Source organism: Octopus bimaculoides, chromosome 6 (assembly GCF_046866305.1).
Source record: "Octopus bimaculoides isolate indiv1 chromosome 6, ASM4686630v1, whole genome shotgun sequence".
In the NCBI taxonomy this organism is placed as follows: domain Eukaryota; kingdom Metazoa; phylum Mollusca; class Cephalopoda; order Octopoda; family Octopodidae; genus Octopus; species Octopus bimaculoides.
In genome coordinates, this window is record NC_142933.1 from 49,049,339 (window position 1) to 49,056,838 (window position 7,500).

The window sequence follows — 7,500 nt, forward strand, 5'->3', positions numbered from 1 at the left end:
GTAATTTAGGCTTTAGACTTAAGTGTGTTGGGCAGTTACACATTCTTATCGCTCTAATCTCAATCCGAATATCACAAGTTAATACTAAGTTAGGATATAGAACAGATGTATACATTTAACAGTAGTTGGGCCAAATGCATATGAAAATAACAATCAACCTATTTACGCTTCTGTGTGTCTGTCTGTACCCTAAGATGGCCGCAGTCCAATAACTGAAACAAGTAAAAGATATATGCATACATGCATGCATACATACATATACATATACACACACACGTACACAGCAGCTACAACTGCAAGAACGACAGCTGAAGCAACAACGCAGCTACAGCCGCAAGAACAACAGCACAAATAACAACAACAACAACAACAACAACTACAACAACAGTTACTATTACAGCAAAAAATGCTGCAATTAATGAATAGTAAGTCGTCAGGAAATGCTGAAAAAATGTTCCCGCCAGATTATGTTGCGAACTTGAGTTCAAGTACGAATCAGACGAAGGAGGAGCTACTTTCGAGGCTTACTATAGAAGATACGAACAAATCTTCAATAAAGAGTGCAAAGATTGGGACAACGCGTTTGATCTTAAGAAAACTGGCAGCAGGAGAACATGAGCGTTACATCAATTACGGACTCCTGAAAAAAACCTTCTGACATAAACCTTAAAAACACAATAGACATATTGTGTAAAATTTTTAGTGAAGAAATCTCGTTCGTCAATACACGTTGAAATTGTTTGAACCTAGAAAAGAATAATGTGGAGGACTACATCTCATATGTTGGTAGAGTTAACAGGAAACGTGAAAAGTTCAAGCTGGACGAATTAACGTCAGATATGTTCAAGTGCCCGATATTTATTCAGGGACTAACTGCAGAAACAGACGCAGAAGTAAGAACAAGAATTCTCGCCAAGCTGGAACAAAACCAGGCTATAACCTTACACCAAGTATGAGAAGAGTGTGAAAGAATAGTAAATTTAAGATACGATAGAGAAAATTGAACATAAAGATTGCTCCCAAGTGAAACAAGTGCGAAATAGGCAGAATAGAAATCAAGTGTGTACTAAAATACAGTACAAATAGGACAAAAGTCAGGGAAAAAAAATCCATGTTTGCATGTGGAGGTCTACACCTGAGCAAAAAATGTCCATTTAAGAAAGCACACTGTTTCTGTTGTGGAAAAATTGGACCGTAAAAGCACACAGTAAAACCAAAATGACAAAACGCTGGAACAAAGGAAAAAGAATAAACAAGATGTCGTCGAAAGAAAATGGTAATATAACAAAGAGGAAATTTGTGAATGTGCAACTTAAATAGAAGATTAAAAATGCAGTTAGACACTGGAAGTGATATTACCATTGTAAATAAGAAACTTGGAAGTATGCCAGTAAGCCGAAATTAATTAAATCTACAAAAGCCGCACATAGTGTTATGGGCAAAAGACTGTATTTTGTTGGTGAATTTATGTGTAATGTTACATTTCGTGACCAAATGGAAACGGCAAAAATATGTGCTAAAAAGTTCACTTAATATATTCTCACCGAGTGAATGGAAGTGTTCAAATTGTGGAATACGCCCATAAGTGTTTTGTGTGGGAATATAGTCGGTTCAGTCGAAGGTGCGAATGCGTCTGAGGAATTGAAACAAAAAAATAAAACATTTATTTTCAGATATCTTCTACGAGGAACTGGGTTTCTGCACAAAAGCAAATGCAAAAATTGCAGTAAAACAAGGTGCAACACCTGTATTAAAGCCAAAACCGAATGTACTGTTCGCGGCAATAGAGCAGGTAAACAAGGAACTTGAAAGACTTGAAAGTTTAGGAATAATCGAGAAGACGGACCACTCAGACTGGGCAGCATCTACGGCCTACGTAAAAATGAAAAGCAACAAGTTAAGAGTTTGTGCAGATTTTTCAAGAGGGTTGGATGATTGCTTAATCTCACATGACTACCAATTGCTGAGTCCTGAGGAAGTGTTTGCAAAATTGAATGGAGGGAAATTCTTCTCAAAATTAGACCTCTCGGAAGCATATCGACAAATTCAAGTAGAAGAAATACTTATTAACCATTAATACACACCATGGCTCATTTAAAATTAAGCGGCTTCTCTTCAGCAAGTAATAGATACAATGCTTGGTGACTGATTTTGCTATCGCCTATTTGGACGATGTTCTAATGAAAAGTGAATCACATTAGCAACACGTAGAACACGTTAAAAGAGTATTCGAGATTAGAGAATACGGGTTCAAGTTAACGGAAGAAAAATGCGAGAATCTTTTTTTATGAAAAAATTAAATACTTGGGACAGATAATTGATAAGAACGGACGAAAACCGGATCCAAAAAAAAAAAAAAAAAAAAAATCTGCTCACGCCGAATAATGTAACTATGCTACAAGCATTCATAAAAAAAAAACTAACCTCCTCAACTGCGACAAATTTTTTACAAGAGCTGTTTGCGAAATTTGGCATCACAAACGCGATAGTGTCTGACACGTGGACACAATACTACGTATTTATTAAATTACTATACATATACAGGCGCAGGAGTGGCTGTGTGGTAAATAGTTTGTTTAACAACCACATGGTTCCGGGTTCAGTCCTACTGTGTGGCACCTTGGGCGAGTGTCTTCTACTATAGCCTCGGGTATGTGTATCTCTCGCTCTGCGTGATTACTATTTTAACTGTGTTCATTGTGTTAAATCATGAATAGGAGAGGCTGTGTGAATCACGTAGACAACTTTGGTTATGTGAGCCAATCAATCATGTCTCTGATTGTTACTTTTGCATGACTAATAATTAATGGTTTCTCAAAGAAGACCAAAGCAGAAATTGTGTATGCAGGTTGTAAGTCGTCTCTAAAACTGATCCCACATGACTTCGAGAACCCTTTCCCAGTTTCCCCTCTCACAGGCTTTTTGACACGACGACACACGATGAACCCCCTGACTCTCCTATCGACGAAGAGTACGCAGTTGATTCTAAGAAAAATGAGCCAGTCTAGTTTATTCAAGAAGATTTGAACGATTTAGTAAGAGACCCAGCATTGCCAAAGGAGAGGGCAGAGGTTTTGGGATCCAAACTACAACAACGGAATCTTCAACAGCAAGGTACGAAATTTCCTTTTTCCGTTCTCGCCATAAAGGCTTATCTGTCTTTTTCAGGCAAGAAAATAATGCTTGTTTCTGTACTGACCTTAATGCAAAAACTAGGACACGCGCCTGTGGCTAACGAATGGAGATTGTTTACAGACTCGAGTAAGGTTAGCTTCAAAGCTGTGGTGTCACATAATGGTAATGAAAATCCTTCCATTCCTGTGCGTCATGTTGTCGGTATGGAAGAAACTTTTGAATCGATGGAACTCATTCTGAAAGGAGTTAATCACTCAGTTCATAAGTGGAATATTTGTGGTGATTTAAAGGTGATTTCCCTCCTCCTGGGACTGCAGCTGGGATATACAAAAAAATATGTGCTTCTTGTGTGTTTGGAACAGCCGCAACGACAGCAATCATTACACTGTAAAAGACTGGCTTAAAAGAGATGGTCGGTACAACGTGCAGCATATGCCACTGGTAGACCCGCAAAAAGCTCTTCCTTCCATCCCTTCACATCAAACTCGGCCTCATGAAAAACTTCGTAAAAACAATGACACACAATGGTTGTGGCTTCCAGTACCTAAAAGTAGAATTTGGTGCAGAGAAAAGCGACGCAAAACTGAAAGCAGGCATTTTCATTGGACCCGAAATCAGATAATTGATATCTGATAGCAAATTCAGAGGTAAACTGAATCCAGTTGAGCTGACGGCATGAGATTAATTCGTGTTAGTTGTACAGAACTTGGAAATCATAGCGCTTAATTTAATAAACAACATGCTAACAGCGTTTGAAAGAATGGGATGCCGAATGTCTTTTAAAATGCACTTTTTCCATTTTCATCTCGATTTTTTCCAACGAATCTTGGTGTCCTTAGTGATGAGCATGGGGAGAAGTTCCATCAGGACATATCTGAGGTGGAAACGAGGTATCAAGGCCGGTTCAATCCACACATGATGGGTGACTACTGCTGGTTCCTACAACGGGAGACCAGCACGACGCATAAGCGCAAGAGCAAGTGTCTCAAACTTTTCTGAGCTGAGCATATAAAAAATAAGGTGAGTATTCCCTTAACATAAATATACTATGTACTATTATATTAAAATACTATTTGCCTTGAACATAAATTAACTATATGCATTACTAATATACTATTATAATAATCATTTACCTTGAACGTAACTATTCCTGATTCTAATATAGTATTAATATATAATTATGCGCATAGCTCAAAATCCTGACGTGCTACAGCAATTCTGAGTTCAGATTCGGAATCAGCGTACTCGATTTAGTTTAGTACAGCACCATTTGTCTGGGTAGCAGACAATAAATCTTTTTTTCTTGCCCAGTGACGGCTGCTGTCGTCATATAGACCTTCTTGACCAGAAAATAATTTTTTTTCGAGCATATGACAAGCTTAATAATAATAATTTAGTTGGAAAATATGGCGGCGAGTTGGTAGAATCGTTAGTACGCCGGGCAAAATGCTTAGCAGTATTTCGTCCGTCTTTACTTTCTGAACTCAACTTCTGCCGAGCTCGACTTTGTTTTTCATCCTTTCGGGGTCGATAAAATAAGTACCAGTCGAGTACTGGGGTCGATCTAATCGACTTGTCCATCCTTCGAAACTACTGGCTTTGTGCCAAGATGTGAAACCAATAATTTAGTTGGGAAATGAGGAAACTTTCAATTAAACAACGCTGTCTCTTACAGATGCAAGCAAAGTTGTGCCTGCGGAACAAGGAACTTCCTTTCTATCTCTGTCATTAAAAATGGGTTGCTTACATTCTCAAATACTTCAGAACTCTGTGAAAGAACTGAACTGCTTTGATCTAGCTATATGCACTCAGAAACACACACATGAAAAGTCTTTCTTTACTAGTCACTTTTTCATATCCATAAATATAAAATGACTCCTCCTTTTCTTCAAAAACAATCACTTGCTCGTACGACACTCAAAAATCCCTTTATTATATATGTACTGGTTGTACGTGTGTTTTTTGTATACATGAATTTACATAGATACATATATGTATGTGTGTTGGTATATGTATGCGTGTATGTATGTATGTGTATATATATATATATATATATATATATATATATATATATATATATGTATATATATATATATATATATATATGTATGCATTTGTATTTGTATATGTATGTATGACTGTGTGAATATATATATATATATATACACATAATAAGTATCAGACCACTCTTGCAAACACATAAAATACATATATTGCGACCCAGTTTCGCCTATATGTCTTAAGAGCAAGTTGGGTAATATATTATTTATATAATGTAGTCTCTTCCTCCTCCTCCTCCCCTCATCACCCCTCCTCATCTCCCCCTCCTCCTTCTCCTCCTTTCCCTTCCTCCTCCCTCCCCCTCCTCCTCGAGATCTGCAGGAATAGCCACAGCCACAGTAGATACAACACCCCACACATACACACCTACACACCCATCTATATGAAGAGATCGTCATCGACACATATATCTATGTTTATGTTTTCATGCATTCGTGTAATATTTCTGATATTGGGATAGTGTATGTCTGGATCTAATAGGCGAAGCGAAATTATAATAATCTAGTTATTTACGTTTCGGTAATTAAAGTGTTTATACAGTATATACTTTCATTTCGATGATAAAATATTTCTTCTTAGTTAATTGAGTTTTAACTGTTTATTTATCTGGAGTTATGAATATAGCGGAAAAATTTGAGGTGTTGAGTTTCTATTTACAAGAGATTACGGACTTGCTTCTACGATTGAGTAATATTTTATATGCTAGATGTATTTTGAGCACTTCTACTGTGAAAAGTCTACACCCTTCTTTTATTTCCGATGTATGCGACAGCTGTTGAGGTGGTGCTCCATTGCATTCTCTAACCAATGCCTTTAGATATTAGACACAAAATATATTCTGCTAGCGAAGATGCATTACATAATTTTCTGCTATTAAAAGTATGTCAATGCACAGATAACCTGCTCTTAAATATATTTCATGTGTATTAAAAGTATGTCTAAGCGCAGTATATTTGATTACACTCGATTAATTATTATTGGCACTCCGTCTCTTACGACGTCGAGGGTTCCAGTTGATCCGATCAACGGAACAGCCTGTTCGTGAAATTAACGTGCAAGTGGCTGAGCACTCCACAGACACGTGTACCCTTAACGTAGTTCTCGGGGATATTCAGCGTGACGCAGTGTGACAAGGCTGACCCTTTAAATTACAGGCGCAACAGGAAGAAAGAGTGAGAGAAAGTTGTGGTGGAAGAGTACAGCAGGGTTCGCCACCATCCCCTGCCGGAGCCTCGTGGAGCTTTTAGGTGTTTTCACTCAATAAACACTCACAACGCCCGGTCTGGGAATCGAAACCGCGATCCTATGACCGCGAGTCCGATGCCCTAACCACTGGGCCATTGCGCCTCCCGATTAATTATGTGTAACTCGATATGAAGATTTTCAAGAGTTTTGGCACTAATACATATATAAACTTAATAAAACAATGATATTATCGTGGTCATTTTCAAAAACATATCTAATTGCTTCCCGTTAACAATTACATTTTACTGCTGACAAACAGAAATTTAGAAGTAATTTCAATATATTGAATCAGTTCAATGCATGTATTAAGCTCTGGGTCTGAGTCTAAAGCTCTGGGTCTAAAAATATTCTAACTCTTTGAGTTCTGTCCCGTAATTCCAATTTTACCACATTCTCGAAAGGAGCTGATTCGCCTAATCTTCGAGAATAACTTTGAATATATTCAGTCCGTCTTCTTTGTGATTAGAACCTTACTCTTTTGGCAATTATCAACTTCTTGACAAAAAGCAGATGACATTATTGCAGATCTTATGTAGCTAAAATTCATTACTTCTAGTTCTGAAGATTCCTCTATTACGACAATTAATATTAGCGATAGCATAGGGGAAGAAATATGAGTAATATTCTACGACAAATAAGAGAGAAAAAAAAAACTAAATATAAATAAACTAAATATGATATGTAATAGCGATTGGAGGAGCTCTAGGTAAACAAGATAGCTGCAGAAGAAAAATAATGAATTTTATCGTTGCTTTGTTAAACATTCCATTTACGGAATATAATAGCTTCAAGTATGTCGTTTTTATCGAATATACTATATTCTTCGACAGGAACTTGAAATACATCAGAAACATCGAATATTTTTTGCATGGCTTAGCTTTGCCTGGCTTCCTTTACGCTTAGTAGGCATAGAATTTAGGTAACTGTTCAAAAGTAAGTCTTCTTTCACAGAGATACAAAATTATATGTTATATATCCATATCCATCTATCTATCTATCTATCTGTCTGTCTGTCTATCTGTCTGTCTGTCTGTCTGTCTGTCTGTCTACTTGCTTGTC

At 37.1% G+C, this 7,500-nt stretch overlaps 1 long non-coding RNA gene across 1 annotated transcript in view; it reads left to right on the forward strand.

Moving 5' to 3' along the window:
- The window catches only part of LOC149135052 (uncharacterized), a 39,160-nt gene that overhangs the window by 1 nt on the left and 31,659 nt on the right, over window positions 1-7,500 (forward strand). The window contains exon 1 of the long non-coding RNA XR_016242257.1: window positions 1-4,155. This exon is cut by the window's left edge and continues 1 nt beyond it. This is a non-coding gene — a long non-coding RNA (uncharacterized LOC149135052). The remainder of the gene's footprint in view (window positions 4,156-7,500) is intronic.